Raw genomic sequence first — 25,795 nt, forward strand, 5'->3', positions numbered from 1 at the left:
TCGGCAGGTAGCTACCCACTCCAGGATTACCGCTCATTCCAGAAAATCTCATAATTAACAGCTCCATAAACCCGGCCGGCTACCTCACAGCCTCCAGCACATATTTTACTTCCTCCATAAAAATAAAAGACCAACAGCACATTTTTTTTTGTTGCGGTGGAGGGGGGGGGGGGGAGGAGATTAACTTTCACCGAACTCCTTAGCTGCAGAGAAATCCTGTTTAACTGTTAACGTTCCTTTTTAGACTGTTAACGTTCTTTGTCTTCTTTGGTTTCTTCAGAAAATGGACATTTTGCCTCGTCTCTGTCATTATCTGTCGCTTGCTCGGTTGTGGGCTCAGGGTGAGACGAGGAAGCGACACAGTTAAACAGCTCGCCAAAGACAAGGCGAGGGCAGGAATGCATACGAGAAAAACAAACACAAATCAAGCCTGTAATTAAGACCTGTAGGCCTCTGTGTGTGTGTGTGTGAAGAATAAATTCCCCCCCCCACCGGTGTCAACCCCCTCTCTCCCCCCCCCCCCCCCCCCCCCCCCCCCGCGCAGTTTTAGCATCAAAAGGAAGGGCCCCGTGCATAACTGGTGCGGGGGTCTGGCTTTAGGAACTAGAGGTGGCCTAACTACAGTCAAAAAAACAAAACAAAACAAAAAAACCTGCAAGGAGGGTTTGGTCAGCATCCAGGTGTTCTGCCTAGCCGTTATACGACTTTACCCACTTGACCTCTCATTCCTCTTACCCCCCATTTCCCCCCGGGCCCCCTAACCCCCCACCCCTAAACTGCCCACTCTGTTACTGCCCCCCACTGCCTAATCTGCCCCTGCCCCCTAACCCCCCCTGCCCACTCTGTCACTGCCCCCCCCCCCCCCCCCACTGCCCACTCAGTTACTGCCCCCTCTCAGCCTAGACGCTCGGCAAATATTTTCCAGTTTCCATTACAATAGAGAGAAGCAGCAGGACTGTATAAACTTTGCTGTTTGCACCAAAAGGCCTTTTCCTTAACCCGGCCTTCTCCTTAACACTGTCCCATGCAGACAAAGCAAAGCAGGTGGCACTGGGGTGGGATGGGATGGAGGGGGGCTGGTTAAATCTGTAGGGTTCAGGCAGACACATTTGGTACCCGGTGTGTGTGTGTGTGAGTGCGGGGGGGGGCGGGGGGGGTCCCGTTATTTTGGCTGCGGTCGTGTCTCACTCCACTCCCGCCCCCCCCCACCCCCCCTCTGTAATTAGTTGCCGGGGGGAATCCCATAAATCCTATTCGCCGTCCGCATGCGCGTTCTCGGAGTAACCGACGGCGTTTCCTCGGCAACGGCGGCACTCTAGCGTCGGCGGCTGTGACCGTCTCCCCCCCCCCCCCCCCCCGCCCCCGCCCCCGCCCCTGTACCCCCCCCCCCCCACAGAACAGCTCAGCTATGCTCCCAGGCGCTCAGAAATACAAACACGCTCCATAAGTAAACATATGTGACCATACTGTTTCTGAACACATGGAAATAGCACCATTCTGTTTCTGAATAAATGGACATAAGACCATACTGTTTCTGAATACATGGAAATAAGACCATTCTGTTTCTGAATATATGGAAATAAGACCATTCTGTTTCTGTGAATATACATGTGCATGCACATCTGTACATAAGGCTTAGGGATGGCTGCCTCTACTTTAAAAAAGCAGTCAACTCCGTCATTAAATAAATAAATACATAAATAATCATGCATTCGTACAATTAGACAAATACAATTACAATCACCCGACTCTCACAGTGTATTCTCAAAATGGCTGCACGACAGGCTTTTTGTGAATTAGAGGGACTGGCAGCAGGCTGTGCTCACACCACGGGTTCAAACAGGTGGGATAATTCATGATAAAGCCCCAGCAACACCTGACACCGTGCGCAGGATTTAGCTGCGACCGCATACGCTGCACCCCCCCCGTCCCCCCCCCGCCCCCGCCCCGCACCCCCCCCCCAAACCCACACCCCCGAATGAATAATCCAGGAATGAGATGCAGGGACCATAGTTCTTCGCGGTTTGGACAGGTGTGCCACCTCCCCTGGTCTTTTTCAGGTGAGATGTTAACTGAACCTCAAAGGAAAAAAGCAGATGATCTGACCCCAGCGTTTTGTTTTTTTTGTTTTGGAGGCAATTCGTAGGGGTCGCTGGGGGTGCGGCACCAACAAAAAAAAAAGGTTGTCCCCTTCTGCTTCATCACTGTCCAGCAGCTTGGCTCCACCTGCCTACTATCCAACACCTTAATAAAAAATAAAATAGAGGTGGCCACAGCTAACTGCACAAACCACAAACACGGCCATCTTACAGTCCTACCGACTCCACTCAACTGGCCAGAGCAGAGGTAACCAAGCACGGTCCTGGAGATCTAGCATCCTGTAGGTTTTCATTTCAACCCTAATGCGGCACACCTGACTCTACTAATTAGCAGCTCAACGAGATCTCCAGCTGTTGTCGAATGAGCTGTGCTTTGTCAGGGTTGGAATGAAAACCTGCAGGACGGTAGCTCTCTGGGAACAGGGTTGGTTACCACTGGGCTAGAACAAGTTGGGATAATCCCTGAAAAATCTCATGATGCGTCTTTTTTTTTTTTCTTTTTACTTTCAGGGACAAGCTGACGGTTAGGCCCCTCGCGATTGGTACAGAAGAGTTAACGGCATTCGGCCCGAGGACGGTTTAAAAATTCACGTCGCCGAAGCAGATTGCACAGCATCCACTGAGCGGATCAGCAATGTAAGCCTACACTGCTCCTTTTATCGCCAGAAACAAAGATTTCATTTTAAGCCTTTTTAGACCAGGAATGAGCCGCACAAAAGGAAAAATTCTTCTGATGTGAGAACAAGGCGAAGCACTGCGTGCTTTTCACACAGACTCCCATCTCTGCAACCCCAAAATGCGGCATCCAAGTTTCCAAAAAAAAAAAAAAAAAAAGGAGTAGGACAAACATTCTTCCCCAGACGCTCATCACGAAACTCTAAATCAGCGTGTCGGTCGCCCAGAAAAGAGAGCGGGGAAACCCAACACCCAGGTTGTTGTTGTCGGTTTATTTGTCTGAATCGTCTCCCTCTCTCTCTCTCTCTCTCTCTTGCTCTCTCCCCTCCTCCCCTTTTTAAACAGTGCCCCCATTCTTCGCTTGGAAGTTCTGCTCAGCAACATCAGGGTACAGGAAAAAAAATTGGGGTCACACTGACACACCTCTCTTTCAGTAAACACCCCCCCCCCCCCCCCCCCACACACACACACACCAGCCTATACACTATACTGTAACATGTGAATGGGGTGCTTTCATTTACAGCCACCAAAAAACATGCTGTGGTGCCTCCCTCTTTGCCTCATTAACCTAATTAATGTGATTACGGCTAATGAGCGATAATTAGCAATAGCCAGTTACTAAACCGTGATGCATCGAGGATAGCTCTCAAACTTAAAGAGTCTTCACAGAAACGTCATGGATACGACCCAAATGAAATTATAAGCCCTGAAAGGCTTGTTGAGTTGATGTTTTTAAAGTCATTATTCAGATTTTAAAGGGATAAGCACAAAAAAAAGACACAAAATGCACTGTATTACTGTCAACGTGTAAAGTGTACGCTATACTGAGTGAGTTATATTATTATTACAATTATACGGACCAGTATTAGCCCCATCTACCTCGCTCCAGCTTTTTACAATCATCACACGCGTGTGTGTGTGTGCGTGTATCACGCGTCGTTCAAAGTTTGATTTTGACATTACTGAAACGCAAAAGAATTTCAGCCACGAGCCCATGGCCTGAATCACATCCAGGCAACACGATTTATTTGCCGAGAAACCATAAACCAATAAAAAAAGATGTAGCGTTTCTAGAAAAGATGACAGGATCCTGTAATTAAAAAATCATACGCCTCACTTTCGAAACCTGTGATTATCCTCCAAACATTTAACCCTAGTTACCTCTGAAACGCGAACAAGGTTTTTTTACTTTTTTTTATTGGGAAGAAAGTAAAATTCCCAGACGTTTTCTCAGTTCCACACTGTGTGTGGTGTCTGTTCTACTAAAAGCTACTCTCCAGCTCAACCAGGCAAAGATCCAGGGGCCCTAGCTAAAAATAATTTGCTTCTTTTCTAAAATTCGAGATTATCAGACGATAACATTGCTTAAGCTTCCCCGCCGCAGCAGACAGAACACGCTTCATAACTCACAGTAAGAAATCTCTCTCATGTGGCTTCACTTAAGCGCAAGAACGATCAGAAAATAGGAATAAAATTATCCATTTGTTACGTCTGTTACGCACAGCATGCTTTCAGCCAATTAACTCTTCTTACGAGGACGCTGGCAGAGACCCTGGACTGCGTGCGCTCTAATTCCCTTAAAATAAAAACTTTATACTTTTTCCATTAGGCTTCAGTGGGGCTGCTCTGCTCTGGAGCGTCTGAGCCCAGCATGCAGGTAAACCCGCCTGTCGTTCACCATCTGAGTCACGGCGAACGTGAAGCCTTGATGCGATGTCAGAGGATGACTCATTTCACAGGTGAGAAGCAGGTGTCCACTCCAGAGCAGCTGGTCCCCCCCCCACCCCACCACCACCCAACCCCCCCCCCACAAAGAAAGGAAGCGCAGGGGGTGGTACCACTTGCAACCAAGGGGCTATAATTTTAAACGAACATCAGGAACGTTTGTTTGTTTATCTTCGCCATAGTTACGTTATTATACACGCTTTGATAAATGTATTCGGGAGCCAAATTGCGTCTTCTTGGCAGAACATCGGCGTTCCTCTGTTCGCTCCTGAACTTCAGGGCAGTGTTTAGCAGCATTCCTGAAATGCATTTTTTTGATATACATACATCTCCATGGCGAGCTGTGTGAGATGCCATCCGCAGTGCGTAACAGCCTGGGCTGGATGCTCTCAGAGTTATCTTATCTGAGGATGAATTACGACGATGAATTCAATCCCAGCATCCCCCTGGACCTTCCAGCAGAGCCCGTCTCAGCTTCGAGGATCAAAACCTCTGCTGGTGCGACGGGACGGGCGAAATAAATTCACAGCTTTCTGGTTTTAAAAACCAGCGCACAGCACACGCCTTAGTGAACGCCACGGTAACCGCAACTGCATTCATCCCAAAAAAACATTCACAGGCCCTGGAATCACGTTAACATTTAGGGATTTATCAGACACGCATATACACGGTGACTTAAACATCTCACTTTAAAAAAAACTTTTTTAAAACACAACCCATTCTCTAGCTGGAAATTCATAGAAGCAATTCGGGTTAAGAACCCGTGCTTTCCCCCCTGGGGAACTGAACCAATAACCTCTGGGTTTCGAACCCACTTCCCTAAACACTACCATTATAGCCTGATCACAGCCGCAGTATCATAATGAGTGCTTCAGTTGCACGGTGAGCGGCCGGGGGTCAGTGGCAAGGGTCGGGGTCAAATCCATGTCAATTCAGTTTAAAACCAGGAACCATGATGAATTGGTTTGATGGGAACTTTTTCAGTCCATTAATAGGATTTCACTTCATGTCCCGGACTGACTGAACTGCGAAGGAAGTGACCTTGGTCCCGGAGTGGCGGTGTGATGTCACTTCCGCACGCTCTCTCAGCCAAGCTCTGCGATGCCGCCCCGTTGTCCTCAGAGCTGCAGGCTCCTCCCCCCCACCCCCCCAATCCCATCCACCAATAGCAGAAGAGCGGTCCCCAACCAGTCAGGAAGGCAGATTCACTGAAAATCCACACCTCCATAAAAAAAATTTAAAAAAAGCTTATAAAAAACAAACAGAAGAACCTCCTCCGCCTTCACTTCGCGGGTTTTTAGGGCTTGTACCTCGGCGTTGGCGGCGTTCGTTCGTGTCATCACAACTTTGGCCCGTCGCTCCAACTCTTTGTAGGTAGTTGCCGTGGCTACAAGCGTGGGTCACGTGACCGAGCCGCGCTACGCGACGCGTTTCCCGCCTTCCCGCCGCAGACCCGCGAGAGAAACCGGCGCTGGCGCCGAAAACAGAGACGGGCGAGGGGCGCTAATTAAAGAGGCGAAATGACAGAATTTAAAAAAAATGCGCCCGCTATTTCGCTCGAGTGCCACTAATGCTGATGGAGGGTGCTCCAGCGCCCAGGGGGGGTGGAGGGGGGGGGGGCATTGTGCTCCGGGGGTTTCCGAACACGATTCTCAGCCAAACGCAGAGGCAAGTTATGGGAACCGGCATCGGAAACAAAACTGCGACAAAATACTTTTTAATTAAAAAAAATAAAAAATTTAAAAAACATCCATCTGTTGATGCAAAAGAAATACTGAACCATTCGGGCCGCAGACCAAATGAGCAACAGGCAAGTCTTGTAAAAACAGAAGAAGCGCAACTGTATGCCAGAACACTTGAAACAAGCCAAACTTCATAAAGATGAATATCTCTGTGTTGTAACACTTTTTTTTTTGGCCCATAAGTCAAATGAGTAAAATGATTTAGTTATGTTCGCTCTTGTACATTCCGGAATAATGTTTCTGTACATCTCACTGAGGGTGCGACCCCCCCGAAGGAAATAAAGGCTGTGACTTGGTTGCTAGGATACAGGTCATGTTGCAGCAAAAGCCTTCAGGAATCACCAATCCTCATTACCTGCAGTGACACACACACACACACGCACACACACGTATACACACGCACACACATATACACACAAACGCATGCACACACATACACGCAGAAACACGCATGCATACATGCATGCACACACACACACATACATACACACACTCACAAACATTTACACGTACACACACACGAACGCACACACACACACACACACGCACGCACATACACACGCACTCATTCTCTAACACACACGCACACACATACACATGCACACGCACTCATTCTGTAACACACACATACACATACACCCTCTAATGTGCAATCACACATAAACGCACACTCTCGCTCTCTCTTACTAACACACACACACACAAGCATCTGTCTCCTCAAACAACAGCTACAGCACACATGCCTGCTCAATCTATAAATGCCATCGCGATCAAACAACTGGGACTGTCACCATAGACCTGGTGACACACTGTGGCAAAACACAGCGACAACCTGTAAAAACACATTTAGGTTCTGTCCCCCCAAGAAGCCCCTGCATTCACAATGAACTGCCTGCATCTGTTTGACAAGTGTTGAATTAACACATAAAGTTACTACTTATACAAACTAGACATGGATATCGGCAGTTTGCCAGTTAAATGTGCTTGACTTGTGCCTGCATGTGTTTAATAATCAGAACTGAAATGTGAGTGTATTATAGGCTTGCGTATTTGTTTATCTGTAAAATGTTCCAAATTTTTAAAAATGCAAAGGACTTACGCAATGCTCTTTAGAACAAAGAGACAGCGATACTGCAGACTTTTTAATTGCTTTTGGACAAACAAATATGCCGCGCCCCTTTCAAATGACCCTGGAAGATTCTGGAAATCTGGAATTCAATCTGCAGTTCCCAGAAACTCTAAAGAAAACTACCTTGTGTTGCGTGAGCCAAACTCCACCAAATCCTTTGAAAACAGGCTTATGATTGTATCTGAGAAAATATTCTGACACTGTCCATGACTTATTTACTACACATAAATTAAATCAGATCCTTTTTAAAAACTGGGAACACTTTGACATGATTCTGACCTAAGTTCAATTGTTTTATCTGAATTTAGTTTAATTAATTGAATACATTTTTTATTTTATTTTCACCGCTTGAAAGAAAAACTGCACTAATGAGTCACAGGGGTACTGGCATGAGACCACTAATCTATTCAGCTTCAGTAACACAGCCCCAGAGAAACACACAAGGTTATTTATAATACCCACCAGGGCTCAGCCGACGGGCCCTTCAACGTTCACCTTAGAATAAGCAAAAAAGCGTTTGCTTTATTTCTTCACAAACACACACAATTTGCCGAGTTAAATTTTGGTGACTGCAGATGTCACCAAATTGTGTATAAAAAAAACAACCAAAAAAAAAGTGCTAATTGTATATGGTGTTACTTGTGTGTAATTGTGTATGGTGTTACTCGTGTGCAATTGTGTATGGTGTTACTTGTGTGTAATTGTGCATGGTGTTACTCATGTGCAATTGTGCATGGTGTTACTTGTGTGTAATTGTGTATGGTGTTACTCGTGTGTAATTGTGTATGGTGTTACTTGTGTGCTATTGTGTATGGTGTTACTTGTGTGTAATTGTGTATGGTGTTACTCGTGTGTAATTGTGTATGGTGTTACTTGTGTGCTATTGTGTATGGTGTTACTTGTGTGTAATTGTGTATGGTGTAACTTGTGTGCAATTGTGTATGGTGTTACTTGTGTGCTATTGTGTATGGTGTTACTTGTGTGTTATTGTGTATGGTGTTACTTGTGTGTAATTGTGTATGGTGTTACTTGTGTGCCGTTGTGAGTCAGAGGTAAAGCACGGCTGACAACCCGGTGCCTGGTATTGCAGTTGAGTGACGGCTTCAGATCGAGCCCACGTTTGCAGAACAGACGGAAGAGAAAGTGTTTACTGCGTGCTGAAAGTACAGGTTCTCTGTTGCCTCCCTTTGATCTGTAACCAGGCGAGCTGTTCAGAGCTGTGTTTGTGAGCAGGGAGGTGGGGGGGAAAAACATTCCTTTCACCGTTAAGACCACCCACCGCACCGTAGCGTCGATCATATATTCACAATAAAGCCTTTATATTCACGATAGGCCTACCCTGCCTTGAAGTGACTGTACATTACTCAAATGTTTTTCTTCTTCTTCTTCTTTGTATCCCTTACGGCTATACGTCAACCCGGTGTAGAGTTTCACACATCGAACGGAGCATTGTCATTAATATTCCTAACCTTTAAAAAAAAAAAAGAAATGTTTGTGTTCCATGGTAACAGGTGAATTCCTTCCGTTTTCACCTCCAAAACAAGGCATTAATAAGCTTCATCCAAGCAGGCCTATCACCGATCCCTCTCAAGATAACCACCTGGTTTCTTCCAACAAACACAGTTTTAAAGTGTAGGAATATCGTCTAACAGAAAAAACCTGACACTATATATCCCTGGTCAAGACGAGACAGTCCAGTCAAATCCTCCTTAGCCCGTCTTTCCCTATTAAAGGCACACAGAATTTTAATTAACTTCAGGCTGCAATCTAATGTAAAATGGGAATTGAATGGTAACTAAAATGGAAACTACAAATCATCTCTCCCAGCGTCACCTCCAGCGCCCTTTGAACTTTTGTTTTTAAAGGTCATGGTGTTAATCAAATCTTTTTTTTGTTTTTAACAGATACAGCCCACAGACTAGATCTCGTATTTCCTGCCAGCGAGAGATTCTTCCGAATTTAAACGAGTGGAATATTCCGGGTAGTATTTCAGCTCCTCACAATCGCACCGCTCCGTGCCAGAGAACCTGATTTGGAATCACCTGAGGTGTGTGTGTGTGTGTGTGTGTGTGTAGGTGTGTGTGTTTGCGTGTGTGGGTGTGGGAGTGTGTATGTGTGTGTGTGAGTGTTTATGTGCATGTGTGTGTGTGTGTGTGTGTGTGTGTGTGCATGTGTGAACGCATGTGTGTGTGTGGCGCTGGAGACGGCTTCAAACAGACACCCTGTCTCCAATAGAAGGCACGGTGCCGTCTGCCGTGAGTCCATGGGGGGGGGGGGGGGGGGGGGGGGGGGGGACTACACGCTTCTCAAAGCTCAGGGAACACCCCCCCCATTGGAGATGGGTTTAGTCTTGCCGACTTCGCTGGATGCAGCGCCGGTTATCCGGGCATACGTTCAAACGCACCCCCCACCCCCCCCCAATCCCCCCCACCCCCCACCCCACCCCCCCACGAACGACACGCCGCATTAGTGCCTCAAACGCGTAAAATAACAAAAACAGCGCCGTCCTCCACCTTCCCAAAAAGAACCGCCTTCCTCTTTCCACCTCTGTGGGATTCACAGTGACTGATGGGGGTGTGTGTGTGTGGGGGGGGGTTAGGCAGTTTATGAGCGCCGCGTTTTTCGAAATGTGCAACGCCGGCAAATCCCTTCAGTCACCGCTGGTCCTGACAGACTTTTCCCCCCGAACCTGGAAAAGTGTTTAAAACTGAAGATGAAATGGTGGAAGAAAAAAAAGAGAAGAAAAAAAAACCGCTCACCTATTCACCCGTGATGACATTTGCAATGTTGCGTTCGCTCGGGACAGATCTTACAACGTTGCTTTTGGTTCTGATTTACCATGCCACTTTAACGTTTATTCATGTGTGCAGAACCAAAAAAAAAAAAAGAAAAAGGTGAGCTAGCTCTTTCCCTTACAGTACGCTCATGTGAAGAGAGCTACAAGGCGATGTGAGACTGAATTCAATTGTGATTATTAGATTATTAATATACTCTGCTTGGTCTTTAAAGTTAGAGAAAAAACACTTATTTCCTTTCTTAGACGTCCGCTCTCAGCTCGTTACAAGAGGACACCCCCGAGCTCCGACACATTTCGAAACGTCACCAAACGACTCCGTGTGTGTCTGACAACGCTTTGGGCGAAATGTGTAATATATCATTCAATAGATTATCTCCCACTCCCTTCCTCTCATTCTAAGCCCCATTTCCGAAGACACTGTATAAAAAATAAAGAATGTAAAAAAAATAAAATAAAAAAAAACACTGCATCAGAAAAGATTTCTCTCCCGGAAGCACAATGTGTAGCTAGTCTGAGCTAATTACAGCCCACTTCATTGTAAAACTCAACAAGCATAAAAATTAAACTTGTGGTGCGCCACTCTCATCTTGTGTGGCTCCGACAGTGTGATTTGTGGGGCATGTTAGAGGGTAATTTTGTGCTTGCTATTTGGGGGGGGGGGGGGGGGGGGGTCAGGCCTGGTTTTTTTTGCTTGGATCTTCTTCTCTGTTTTTGCTCTTTTCTGTCCTACTGTAAATAATCTTTGTGATGTAAATAATCTTTTTCTGTAAAAAGCGCTATACAAATAAAACTGATTGGATTTGATCATTTTAAAATATTTATTAAATTGGCTGCAGGTGGAATATTGGATCCAGTGATCTTCAGTACAATTCCTGTACACTAAAAACAACACTACCCAAGTGCACTTTTTTGTAGTGAAAAGTCGGTGAGAAGTCGATGAAACACAATCTAAGCATTCAAATGAAAAACCCAGCTACATTTAGTTGAAAATGGAAAGTTTTCTCACCAGCTAGGATACAGCCAGGCTATAGCAAGGTAAAACCTGAGCTATATTGGGATTAACCTAGTCTGTTTATGTCAAAACGTCTCTTAGCCTAGATTTCCACCTGTCTAGAAGCCTAGGTTCTGTCTTTTTACTCACAGGGATACAAGCGCTCTGAGCTTCATCTAGAATCTCTCAGCTCACTCCAGCTTCACTCCAGCTCACTCCAGCTCACTCCAGCTCACTCCAGCTCACTCCAGCTCACTCCAGCTCACTCCAGCTCACTCCAGCTCACTCCAGCTTCACCCAGCTCACTCCAGCTCACTCCAGCTCACTCCAGCTCACTCCAGCTCACTCCAGATTCACCCAGCTCACTCCAGCTCACTCCAGCTCACTCCAGCTCACTCCAGCTTCACTCCAGCTTCACTCCAGCTTCAGTTCAAGACATCAATTTCCAACACTTTCTATTCTATTCACAGCATATCCAATTTATCCATCCTTTTATTTTCAGGTAAGGATCTCTTCTTTTTGATTATTTTCACAACTCTTGATATCATCCTGTTTATGGAAAACACTGTAAAGCATTCAATATAATATTCCTACTGAGCAATGACTAGCGTGGTATCTTTTTTCACATATACTGTAATATGAATTTTTTACTCTTTGTGGCACAGAAAGCAGTTATTATCTATTTGTGTGAATTTTAACCAAACTGACCCAGTTTCAATCGTCCTGTCCTCAAATCAAAGACAGAACTGGCAGTACACGCGTGCGATAACTGACATGGACTGCCAGTGCTGCCCCAGTAAAGACGCATCCAATCATATCAAGCTGAGGAAATAACAGTAAAGGTTAGGGCATAGCCCGGAGGAGCCTGTAGCAGTACAGGGACATGACCTGCCCCCCCCCCCACTCTGACCCCCCCCAAACATTATTTCTTCAGGGAATGCAGTGTGGTGTACCCCCCCCCCCCCCCCCCCCCCCCCCCAGGAACACAATGCTGAAATTGAATCAAGACTTGCGTTCACCAAAAATAAGCACATCTTTCCAATTAACTTCAGAAGACTCACTTAATATTTAAAGATTTCATCTTTTACCTGTTACATTTAAGTTTAAATTCATGATACATACAGTCTATATTTTTTATAGACTGGAAGGATAGCTGTAGATGTACTTATCTTTCATTCAATAAAAATAAAACACAATATTTTCACTGCAACATGTTTTTGTCATCCAGGACACTTGTAAGATACTTAAAACTTTTTTTCAGATCTCAGGAGGATGGCTATAGTAATTACTGTACAGTCACCTCAGTGCAAAAGCACAGTCACACTCCGTCCTGCAGCAGGTAAATTATAACCCGAACACCAAGTTCCAGTCAACTCTCCTGCTCTTCCTCTCCTGTCATAAATACAGCGTTGCCATGACGTTAGCTACCACAGAATGACTAGGGAGAGGAAGTGCTTTACAGTTTACATTCTGGAGGTAAAACGTAAACCCAGGTGGCCAGTATGGTGTAACGGGTAAGGAACTGGTCTTGTAACCTAAAGGTCACAGGTTCGATTCCCGGGTAGGACACTGCCATTGTACCCTTGAGCAAGGTACTTAACCTGAATTGCTTCAGTATGCAATAGCAATGCTGCTCAAGAAAACAGCAATGCTAATAGCAATGCTGCTCAGGAAAATAGCAATGCTAATAGCAATGCTGCTCAAGAAAATGGCAATGCTAACAGCAATGCTGCTCAGGAAAACAGCAATGCTAACAGCAAGGCTGCTCAAGAAAATAGCAATGCTAATAGCAAGGCTTCTCAAGAAAATAGCAATGCTAATAGCAATGCTGCTCAAGTAAATAGCAATGCTAATAGCAATGCTGCTCAGGAAAACAGCAATGCTAACAGCAATGCCGCTGATAGAAAAGGGGAGTTCTGATGAATCAGAGCCTCAGGATGCAGCACAGCACCCGGAGGACACAGCGCAGAAAACAGGCTCGGTCCTCCCTTATGACTCACCGACAGATCGGCCACGTTAGCCGTCCGAACGCGTCGGGGACTAACGAGGCTGGAATTTCACCCCCTCGCGGAACGCACAGTCATTCAGGGGGCGCTCAAACTCCCGCTGAAGAAGCACGCAGAAGAGTCACAAAGTCACAAGTGACAAAGTCTCGAGACAATGCGCTTTTTTTTTTTTTTTTTTTCACGGATTGTTCCAAACAGAGATTTATTGTTGGCGGTTATGTACGTAGCTAACACCTTCTCAAGGTCGCTAAAATATTCCCAGGATTTATTGCGGGAAACACTAAAGAGTCGCGCACAACGCTAATATTGGTTTGGTCGCGTAGGTACTGCAAGGCTGAAACCGTGTTTAAATACAGCGTTCAAATCTGAAATTTCCATCAGATTATCTGATAGCCTTGGGAAAAATGTTTTTTTTTTTTACCAGCAATAAATTCTCACTTTGCAATAAGAATAAAAACTCAGTTAAGTTTCCTTCCACTCATGTTTCCAAATGAATGTGCCCGGAGAGCATCTTAGGAAGTCCATAAGCCGCAGATTTTTTATTTTTTTTTTGGGGGGGGAGGAGAGGGGGAGGGAACAGTGGCTCTTTTCATTCACTAATTAAGGCATACGATCTTAAGAGTTTTGACCTTAATGAGTTTTCAATAAAAAATGGATTGCGGCCACTTCCTGCAGCTCAGGCGACGGTCCCGCTCCTTTGTCTCCCCGCAGTGTGGGATACGGGGAACAGAGCCGATCTGTTCGGCCTGTCAATCACACGCCGGGGAGCGCTGCGTCAGAGAGCCCATCTTTTGTTGGGCGTTGAGCCCCTCAAACCCCCCCCCCCTCCCCCCCCCACCCCACCCTCCAACCCCCAACCCCCCCTTTGGTGATTATACATTTCAGCACCTCCAATGAGACCTGCTTTTAACTTTCTTTTTTTCCTTTTCCCCCAGTTTATATTTTCATGAATGTGTGTGTGTGTGGGGGGGGGGGGGGGGGGACGGACGGACGGACGGACGACGACACTATATACAGACAGTTAAACACAGGAAGAGAGGGAATAAAAGGGGGAATAAAGAGAAAGAAAGAGAGAGTAAGAGAGTAAGATTAATAGACCCTTGTCTTATCATCACATCATGTTCAAAGTTTTTTTAATTTAAGAAAAAAAAGAAAACCCAAATCTTCACCCCACATCTTTCATAACCCACCAAATCTCAGTATCTCAGTATAATTTAGATTTAGAGGCTCATAAACTCAGTGAATTAAAAATTGCTCAAGGTTTGAATGGCATATTTCATTAGACAGTTCAGACTGTATCAGCAAAGGTCAAACAAGAAAAGAAAATGTTTCAAGACAAATCGGATAAAAATGTAAGCATGACTCAGGTTATGGAGTGCTTATTATCCTAAACCTGTACATGCATCCATTTGAAATACCTGGAGCTTCTCTGGTGCTAAAATGAAACCACATAGCCAGAGAACTGAATTGCCACAAATTTGTTTGGTAAGTCAAGTCAACAAGCTGTGACCACACAGGTCATCTTTAACCATCTCCATGACGCATTACACTGCCTGTTCTTTAAAGGAACACCAGATATCACACCACAGCAGAGATGAAGTGAATTTCCAACTTATTCTGCAAAGTTTTCATAATAATAAAATATATCTACACAGCAATGGGAGGATACAGATATCAACTTCAAAAGAGTCGCCATGTCCTTGCGCCTTGGTTTGTGTCAGGACCCCCTGCATTTTGAGCGGGGGGGGGGGGGGTTGCAGGGTCCCCACTGCGATCCCCAGACAGGTCACAGCACCTGAGCACTTGCTGTCTGAGCCCCCTGTGCCCAATCCCCCTCCCCCCCAAAAAATAAAAATAAAACACCATCATATCCTCAGGACAGCGTTTGTTCCCATCATGCTCTCTGCCCTTCCCATCATGCTCTCTGCCATTCCCAGCATGCTGAGTTATGGGTTGATATACAGTCTAACTGATCTCATATGAATACAAGGTTCAGGTTTGGCCACAGCCCTTCGACATAATAATTTAGCCACAGTCTTTTGTAGAGAAGCCACTCACCCAGAGCAACTCTGGTTTACTTTTGCAATAATAACGGAAAACCAAAAAATAAACATTGGCCAGACCATGATACGAAGATAATAAAGGTTTTGCAAAATGGAAAAAAAAACAAAAAACAACACACACACACACACACACACACACACACACACACAGAATAATTCTGAGAAAAAGGTTTACATAGATGTTATACATACTCCCAGCAAGCTAAAATGGCACATTTATGGTACGTATAAGTTAGACACTAAAAAATAAAATGTTATGCCACTCAAAAGAATATGTTGAATATCAGTATTAGTAATGTTAACACTGTTCAATTAATAAAGGCTAACTTTATTGGCACACTTCAGCTACAGGTCAAAACAATTTCATATAAATGCAACTCATTAAAAATTTGCAGACAAACACATCGATGGCATTTGACCCGATGTTCGAAAGCGTGCGTCAGAACCGGCTTGGACTGGGAAGCGCGGCGTCGCCTAGGCAACAGACGACAACCGCGCGGTAACCTTCCCAACTCCCGCTGTTAATTAAACGATTATTTTGCGAGGAAATTAAAATACTTTCAATCCCTGGTAATTACATTGGTCAATAGTTAGCATTGTAAATGGCAAGGGTGTTGTAGGGGGGAGGGGGGCGCGGCATGGGGGGGTTGGAAAACGCTTCCATTTTCAAACAAGCCCCCCGATGCATTCTCGAGGGTGGGGGGGGGGGGGGGGGGGGTCTAGCCACAGCAGAGGTTAAGTATTCAGACACAAAAAAAAAAACACAAAGATCAGTCCCGCTGCTTCCCTTTACAAACTTTCCCATCCGTCTGTGACCTAGGTAACACCCGCCCCCGCTTACAGCAAACTTCATCTCCCACCATTTTGCAGGGATTAGGAACAATCGCCGTCCCGCACTGATTTCTTACCCTCCCTCCCTCCATCCATCCCACCATCTCCCACCCTCTCTCACTCTCTTTCTCTCCCTCTATCTCTCTCCCTCACTCACTTCCTACCTCTCCATCTATCTCCTCTCTCTCTCTCCCTCTCCCTCTCTCCATCCCTCCCTCTCCCTCTCTCCCTCCCTCTTTCTCTCCCCCTTTCCTTCCCCCCAGGAGAGCTTGGATGGTTTAAGACTCAGAACAAACAGAACTTGAATTAAGGCCCCTCTCGTTTTTTTCTTTCTTCTTCTCCTTCCCTCAATCAATTGAGGCCGAAGTGGGGAAAGCAATCAAGCTTCCAGCGGCCCCCTCTCCCACACGGCATTCTCTCGCTCACGGGTTCGCTTCTGCCCGGTTTCAAACCCTCAAAACGAAACAAAAAAACCTAAAAAAAAAATTAAAAAAACACAAAATCGCAGCACCCAAATGTCGGTCTAACCCTGTCCTTTAAAGCCTGCTGAAACATCTTCATCCAAAAATGAGTTAAACGAAGCCGAGTAAATTTACTCTAAATCAGTTATTTCCCATTTTCCCATCTCCTCGTTTTCAGTTGTTTTAGAGCGGACACAGAATCCGTTAATTTGTAAACTGAAAAAAAAAAAAAAAAAACACGTTATGGGTTTGAAAATCCTGGTTTGAAAAACACATGAAAGTGCTCAACAAAGGACATCGGTTCTGAGGCGATATTTGTACACAGCAACGAAGAAGGACGGAACCCTGATTGTGTTTTATGATTTAATTGTGTTTTGTGATTTCATTTTATTTTTTTCCATTTTGAAACACCTGTTCTACTTAAAGCCCAACGGCATTAAAGTTAATAATTTTACTCACTTAATTGCAGGACAACTTGTGGTGGAACAAGCTTTCAGTGAGAAGATTAATAAACAAACAAATGAATAAAAACTATTAAAGAAACAATGATAATGCTTGTGCTTGGATAGTTTTTGGAATGTGTCAAATGGAAAACTCTAGCAGATAGGGTGAATTAATGAAGCGAAGACAGGGCTCTCCTTTATTTTTCTTTGCTGAGTGATGGTCAAGTCAACACTGAAAACTAAAACACCCTCAGGTTTATCTCAAAAATATTTTTTATGTTACAGCACTCCTGGAACAGTGCTCTGAAAAGCAGTCAGTAAATTTTGCCGTGGACTATCATTTAAGATTTCACTTTAAATTAACTTTACAAGTTTCCTAGGAAAATACAACAGGAATACGAAAACTAACACCAGCAAAAAAATGAAAAGGTTTCTGCATCAGTTTAGATCAACTGTATAAATGTTTGATACATCCGATCAAACATTTTCCCAGGGTGTGATTTTCACATATAACCAACCCGAAGTTCACTTTTAACAAAGGAAATTACAGTTTAGACAATCTTAAACAGAAGAGAGGACTTCCAAACCCACACCCATTCAACACCAGTGCATTATAACATTACACTATGTATCTATTAAGTTATGCATTATGAAATTGCACTATGTATCTATTAAGTTATTTATTATGAAATTGCACTATGGTATTTAAGTTATGCATTACGATAATTGATTGTTAAGCGCAAGTCCTTGACCAGAGCAGACTACGCAGTTCAGACGCTCTTTATTCACGCAGCTGGGTGTTTATCACACGGTCGGGATTCAGGTTAAGCACCTCACCCAACCTGAACTGAACCCGCAACCTAAACAAATGCAAACAAATCGGCTTCCTGAAGGGAAAACCGCTTCTTTTACAATGAGAAAATCTTAAAAATTAGCCGTCGCTTGTATATCTTGTTTAGTGTGTATTAATTCATAGGCTCGAAAAGGTTCGTTTTCAGAACCGTTTCAATTCACTTGTCAGCCTTGACTCGGTCGTGTCCTGTCGTACGCGTGTACCCGCACGAACAAAAACACGCACACGCACACGCACACGCACACGCACACGCACCCGCACCCTTACCGCCCCGTTCGCACCCGGTGTCACTGGAAGTGCGAACACAACGCTGGGCGAACAGGAAGCCGGCTGCTCCAGCTCCTCACTGAAGCTAATCTCGCACGCCACCACTTCTCAAGATGGCCGACAAGAACAGGTCAGCCCACCTCATCTGGCTCCCAATTTCAGAAAAGCCTTGGCTCAAAATGTCCTCGATTTTCCCAGGAGGCGCCCACTAGACCTCGCCGGCAGGCTAATTTCGGAAAGGTTTTACCTTCTCGATTCCAGACGAGCTGAATCAAAGAGCAAGAGGCACACAGCGATACGATATTAGACCCACCCTTTGGTACATATTATCTCAACACAGAAAGATTGTACCACGGCCCCCCCCTGACCCTCTTTAGCTACCCTCTTAGCTTCTTTTTTCGGATTTCCTTCTGGGATAGCAATGCTGTAGACTGAGGCACGTAAAGGTAGGTCAGCAGTGTTGTGGTACGTTGGTTTACAGTTATTTCAATTGTTGGGCTGTTCAGCTAACTTTAACTCCCATTCAAAACAAATGGGCCTTCTTGGCGATATCGCACTTTTGTATTTCCGAGACAAACGCTTTTTTAAAGTCTGGGTGCGAGTGATTGTGCTGCTGTAATATCACGCTTGTTCCATTTTGATCTCTAGAGATTATCGGAAGGTTTTTATGTTTGTTTGTTTTGTTTTTTTTTGTTAGGGATGATAACGGCGCAAAAATAACAAATCTTTCCGTTCTCCTTTGCAACTGCAACAGAGCGTTTTTCCTCCCTTTTCTGATACCTTTGTTCTGTACTGTACCGGGGAGATAGCGCTTCTTTCAAGACAAGATCACACACGGTAAAAACTGAGACCCTGTTCCAGCTTTTAATGTTTCTTTTTGAGGCTTTTTATGGTTTAAAAAGAACTGCTGCACATGGCCGTGCAGACCTTAAAGATAGCATCGATGACCGTGTTCACTTAATTTCCTTGGTCTTTAATTTCCTCAAAGGAATTTGCAGCGAATGTGGTTTATGTGTTGTAGCAAATAATAAAGTATAAAGAAAGCAAATATGAATACAAATTCAGCTTTTTTTGTCATTTCTAATCTTCTGAGAAATTAATCTGTATGTATGTGATTTAATTGGCAGATGTTCTTTTGTAGAGCAGCTATCCAGTGCAAATACATATTTAGGGTTATGGTCAGGGTCTTGGGACATTGGGCAAATACATATTTAGGGTTATGGTCAGGGTCTCGGGACATTGGGCAAATACATATTTAGTGAGTGTCATAAAAAACAGAAAAGCAGCACATCAGTGATAAATTATAAAGATAATAACTAAAAGACAGCACGTAAACCAATCTGACACAAATCAGCTTACAAATATATATATAAATATATATATTTTATTGTTATTTGTTTAGTTTTTTTTATACATTTTGGCACAGGGAAGCAAAGCATGAGGAAGCTGTAAATACCCTACCCACTGCAACTGGGGAAGCCATTTTAGCCGAAATGAAATCACGCTGATTGAAAGACTTGCATTCAGTGACTCAAACACACAAACAGCCGTTTGTGAGACAAAGCCGTTTCAATATGAGGCAAGAGAGCACCAGCAGGCCACCCGGAGAACGCTTCGGGGGGGAAATGCATCGCAGGAAGTATACAGTATCCGCGCGAAGAAAAGGACAATTTCAGCTCCGCTCGCCTCCTCTTGACCGCGCGGAGGGAAAATATGAGCTCTCATTGTCAACATGTCATTAACCTCCCATTGAGGGGCACAAAGGGAAGTGATGCAGACGATGAACAGCACTCACCCCTGTTGTTCTCCTGAAATTATAGACATTTAACTCTCATTTTTCTCTCCCTCCCTTCCTCCCTCCCTCCCTCCCTCCCCCCTTCTCTCTCTCTTCTCTTACACACATTCTTTCCCACTATCGCTCTCCCTTTCTCTCTGTCCCTCTCTCGCACTTTCTCTCTCTCTCACTCTCTCTGTTCCTCTCTTGCTCTCTCTCTCCATCTTCCTCTCTCTCTGTTTTTTTCTCTCTCTTCCTCTCACTCGCTGTCTCTCTCTCTCTCTCTAGCCCGGTCTCTCTCTCCCCCCCTCCCTCTCTCCCCCCCCCTCCCCATTGTCACAGTGGTAATGTAAGCTCTTAATGAGAGCCACCTGTAGGAGAGAGGCTGTCCCCGCGCTCTGCGCTGTCGCTGTCGCTGCCGGCGGGTTCCTCTCCGGGCCGCGGGAGCAGCTGCGGCCCGTCACTCAGCTCGCCACTTCCTGTTGACGGCCGCCACAGCCGCCACAGCCGCGAAAATCGCTCAGAAAAACCGACAAGGGCGGCGGGAGAGCAGAGCGACAAACCTCAACGGCTTCAGGCTCGCGCTACGGAGACGGCGAGCGAACAGAATCCTCGCTGCGCTGGAGTTTCGCAAAAGAGCTCATTTTACAGTTGGTGGATGTCGGTTGGTGAATTCAAAACTCTGTTGTGTGCAGTAGTAAACTGTACTTTATTCATTTGAATAACATTTGATAGATTAATGTAAATAATAAATAAATAATACTTAGATATTAAAATAAATATTTAAGAAATAGTTTTTCCAGATATAACCCCCTCAGACATGCACACCTGCGCACACACACACATAAATGAGGACGCTGCCTATCAAAAAACTACGCTTAAAAAAAAAAGAATTAACTACAATTGCCCTGTCAATCATCTGAATTTCGACATGGGAGAGGACTTTGGTGCTCTGCCTGACAGCTCCTATGGGAGGAGTGTTGATTAAAAAAAGGGAAGCAGTGCTCCGTGATGTAATTTGCAGATGATCCCTTTCCCACAGGCTCCGGTGTCCCTGTCAGAGGCCAGGCGGACTGAGGAAAGGGTCTTAAGGGCTCTCAGCAGGACCCTTCAGCCTCGTTACCGTAATCACTTTCTCCAGGACAAACAGTAGTTAAGCAGACGTAATTTATGGGGGACATTAAACCTCTGCATATGCTGCCCCCCCCCCCCCCCCCCCAACCTCGGGGGCTGTTATCCCAAAAAGTCAGGGGACCCCGAAGATTTAAGGGAGCGCAGTAAATGCCAACGCCGCAGAGTAAACGTAAGCTGAAGTTCATTCTCGCTCTCTCCACCCCGCAAAACAAAAAACCTGGCCCACTTTCACAAGAAGAACGATGTGGACACAGCCAGACGAAGCCAAAGGAGGAGCACAAAAAATTTAAAAAAAGAGGAAATTTGAATTTCGTTTAAGCGATTTGTTTTAACTCCCGTTCATGAGACAACCAAACAAATCAAGCAAAAAAGAACACACATAAAATTTACATGACAGCCATTTATAGTTCTTTGCACCTAGACACCACATCAAAAAAAAAAAAAAAAAAAAACCTTTCCTTTTGCAAGCAGCGGTAGCCATCGCGGCCGCTAACTGGATGACTAATGACGTTGATGTGACAAGACAAGAGTAACCGTAGCAACCGTAACCTGCGATTCCCGGGAAGCCATTGTCAGATTTAAAGTGACAGGAGGCCAGCGAGGCCAAGGGAGAAAAATGCGGAGCGGAGCTGCGGTGTTCGACACGCTCGGCGCCCCGCACTTTAGTCATAGCTGGGCAGAAATTAATTCAGCGGCCATTTCTATGGGCTCCCCATGTCGCCGTCACGTTCCATCTGCGTCTCTAAGGAGCCGCGAGGCAGACGTCTGCTGTCAGAGCAAAATAGAGTTTTTATGGGAGTTTTTTTTAAAATTTTTTTTTTTCTTACAGCGAGTACATCGTGCTTGTTTTTCATTGGGAAAGTAATTCAGCGAGCAAACGAACGAATCTATTTTTGATTATGTATAACAACTGGTTAGTAGACACATAAATAAATAAACGAATGTTTTTTAAAAGACGACGAGCAGTTTGGTTCTCCTCGGAAACGGACGGCAGCGGTCGCGCCACGAACGAGGACGAGATCGGTTCCCGTTTTTTTTGGTTTTGCGATTTTGTTTTTTCCAGGTCCCGGTACGACTGCGCTCCTCTACCGGGGCATAAACCTGCTTCTTCCGTTAGCCTGCGCGCTACGCGGGGCGCGACCTGGCGTTCGGGCTCCGCCATTTTGGCGAGAGGTGGGGAGAGGGCCCACACGCAAGGAGTAGCCAGCGAGCTGCGGTCCAACCAGCCGAAATAAAGCAGTCAGGACCCATTCTCCTCAGATGAGCACCCAGCAGGCAGTTAACCCAGCACTCTTTCTTTCTTCCCCCTCTTTTCTGCCCTTTCTTATTTTTTTTTTTTAGAAGAAGGAGGAGGAGGACCAGGCTGGGTCAGTGCGCATCCAGCGAGTATCCAGGTCACGGTGGAACGCAACGCCGGGGCTCGCAATGCGCAGACGCCGCGAGATCTCTCCTGCTTTGAGCCCAACACAAAGACTGAACTCCGACCCCGTCATCGGCAAGCTGAGCGTGTGCGTGCGTGTGTGCCCCTGTGCGAGTGCACGCGCGTGCGTGCGTGTGCGCGAGTGTGTGCCCCTGTGTGAGCGCATGCGCGTGCGTGTGTGTGTGTGTGCGTGAGCGCCCGAGTGTGTATGTGTGTGCGAGTGTGCGTGCGTGTACAAGTGTGTGTGTGTGCGAGCATGCGCCAGTGTGTGAGTGCATGCGCGTGCCTGCGAGTGTGCGTGTGCGTGCGTGTACGAGTGTGTGTGTGTGTGTACGCGAGTGTGTGTGCACGTGCTTGTGCGAGTGTGCATGGGAGTGTGAGTGTGTGTGCGCGAGTGTGTGCGCATGTGCAAGTGCTTGAATGCATGTGTGTGTGTGTATGCGAGTGTGTGTTCACGTGCTTGTGCGAGTGTGCATGGGAGTGTGAGTGTGTGTGCGAGTGTGTGTGCGTGTGTGTGTGAGTGTGCGTGTGTTTCCACACTCGCTCATGTATCAGTGACCGTTCTGAGCGCTAAACCAAAAACTGAGTTTCCAGAGTCTTTCCGACAAAGCGCTCAGGTCACCGCGATGACCGCCAGAAGTCTGAGCAGCCTTCAGCAGTGACGCGCGGCGAATATTAATCACACTGACGGGCTGGCGTTTCAGGTCGGACAAATTTGCATGAGAAATAACATCCAGCATTCACGCCATCTCGCGTCTACCTGCGCGCACCTGTCCATTCCACCCAGCCGGCGATAACCAGCTCTCCACGGCCCTCTTCTGTTTTTCAGGCTTTCTGAGCGAGCGCTGGGCACTTTACCACAGGGGCAATCTCATATACGGGGTCGCTGTGTTTTCCCTCTTTCTTTTTTTTTTTACAGACTGCTGCTAATGGAGTGGTTCAGGAGCTGGTCTGTTTAAACTTGGGAAGGCTCTGGGCCCTTCCAACAAACACAGCTGTGACCAGAATATTCTCCACCACCCCCACCCCCACCACCTCCCCCGAATCCATCCATCCACCCCCCCCCCCACCCCCACCCCTCCAACACAAGTTCCCTGAGAAACTGCCGTGGCCTAAACATGCACAGCGATCCTCCACCAGCCAGGCCTGGGAGCGAGCCGCACAGACAAAGGAGGGACATACTTGGCCGCTACTGTGGCAGCCACCAGCCGTGTGTAATCATAACTCACATACAGTGAGCCCGCTCCTTTCACAGCGCGAAACCCCCCGCCCCCCAAACCCACAACCCCCCCCCCCCCCCCCCCCCCAAAAGCATGTGCGTCTTTTCACGAGCGTCCAACTCCTGAAAGGCTCGGGTCAAAAGGGCTGCACTGGAGACGGAACAAAACAAAACTCCGCTCCCGCGCTCAAAGTGAAAAATATCTGGAAGTGCACCCCCCCCCATCCCATCCCATCCCCGCCTCCCAGCTCCCCACCCAAAAAAAAAAATCTATAAAATAGCACGATTCAGTCAAGATGTATCAGCGTCACTGAGTATTTTGAGGAAAAACAGCACAAGATGTTTTGGAAAAAGAACAATAGCACAGCATAACAGGGAAACAATACACACAAATAATACTATTTGATATTACGACTTCCTTGCTAATCCTGTGAACATGTTCCACGCAGATGTTGAACTCCGTAATCCAATAAACCAATAAACCAGCAGGCCTGGGGTCTCGGGAGAAACGTGATTTCACCAAACTCGTTTGGGCCCGTTCTGCTAACGATGTTAGCGCCGTGAAACCCGGCCCATTAGGCCCGTTCTGCACTGAAGCAGCCGAGGCTCCCAGCGTGGGGGCCACACCTGATGCCGGAAGACTAAAATTGGGTTAGCAGTGGGGGGGGGGGGGGGGAAGCGAGCGCCAGTCCTTATCAAGGTCGCGAACGCGAAAGGTAATGCCGCCACTTTCGCATCTGTTCCCGACCGATTCGGACGCACGCGTCTGCTCCTAATGGACCAATGCGTCTCTCCCCCATCTCCCTCCCCCTCCACCACGCAGACCGCCTGGAATGACTAGCTGAAATAGTCGCATTCTCATCGTGCTAAAGATAGCGGTGTACGCTCACGGTTATCTAAAGTGATCCTTATTTATATCTCGGCGAGGTGGCGAGGCTGGAGACTGCGGGCTGTCGTCTTAATTATTTCTCTGGGTCGCCAACCAAGTCCTGGACTTGGGAAAACAAATACGAAATCTTACAGGGACAGCTGGCTTCTAAGTGTGTGTGTGTGTGAGTGTGTGTTTTGGGGAAGGGGCATGTGTGTCTAGATGTCTAGGCTGTCTTTTGCATTTAGTTTAATGAACCTTTTTAATTTAGTTTTATAGGTTTTTTTGCTATATTTCGTTTTTTAAATTATGTGTTTGGCATTTATCGGCTAAAGGTCCTCCTAACAGCAAAGTTATTAAACTTTTTTTCCCCAAAAAAATAAAATAAAATAGTTCTCCCCTGGTAAATATGTAATATAAATTAGGCACCACATTCGAGAAAAATAACTTGTGCAAACTTTCGATTACCCCATTACAGCATCCAAATCAAATTCTTCTGCCACCTACTGACATTTAACAAACACTGCATTTATTTCCTCTAATTTACAAAGTTGTGCCACATATTTTTCATGTTCATTATTTCTAGACTGCATTCCCATTTTCAGAAAAACAAAATTCATTTCGGTTCTTTATGTTTTCTGATTAGATTCTCATGTAGCTTATTATTTCTTTTTTTGTACGTGACAAACAAAAAAAATTTAAAGCACTTTTGAGATGAACACGGACGTGGGATATGCACATCACATACAAAGCTGACGCATTGAAAACTCCAGGACATTAGAACTCTAATCTTCTGAAATCACACACACAGCAAGCAAGCAGTTCCCCGGTAGTATGTCATAAAAACAAAGACGGACACACCGAGCAGTAGTGCATCTCACACAGAGGGCATCACAGCTGTGAACCTGCACATATGTGCTTTAGCTCGTTTAGATAACAAGGACAAATCCTGCAAAAAAAAAAAAAAAACAGCCTGACACAGTTTTGACTGGCAAATCGGCCATGACAACATACGAGAGAAATGCTGGACCGGGGCGCCCGGTGTACCTAGAGTGACTCCATTTCGCCCACAAGCGTTTTTAATAATCAGGCCAAAACCCTCTCTCAGGGAAATAGGGCAGCAGCTGTTTAAGTGCAAATCCACTTTACTCTATTCCAGACCATATCCCGCTACTTCCTGATACCCAAGGGCTCCTCATAACACGATTACCCCCCCGTTCTGAGTTACGCAGCCACAACAGGTTCCAGCCCGAAACCGGGAGCGCGCTCTCGAGAAAGGGCGCGGGTCAGGCCGGGGG

The 25,795-nt window shown here is 45.9% G+C and overlaps 1 protein-coding gene across 4 annotated transcripts in view; it reads right to left on the reverse strand.

Moving 5' to 3' along the window:
- The window catches only part of slit2 (slit homolog 2 (Drosophila)), a 156,114-nt gene that overhangs the window by 121,882 nt on the left and 8,437 nt on the right, over window positions 1–25,795 (reverse strand). The gene's annotated exons all lie outside the window — the stretch shown is intronic.

Source organism: Anguilla anguilla, chromosome 5 (genome assembly GCF_013347855.1).
Source record: "Anguilla anguilla isolate fAngAng1 chromosome 5, fAngAng1.pri, whole genome shotgun sequence".
In the NCBI taxonomy this organism is placed as follows: domain Eukaryota; kingdom Metazoa; phylum Chordata; class Actinopteri; order Anguilliformes; family Anguillidae; genus Anguilla; species Anguilla anguilla.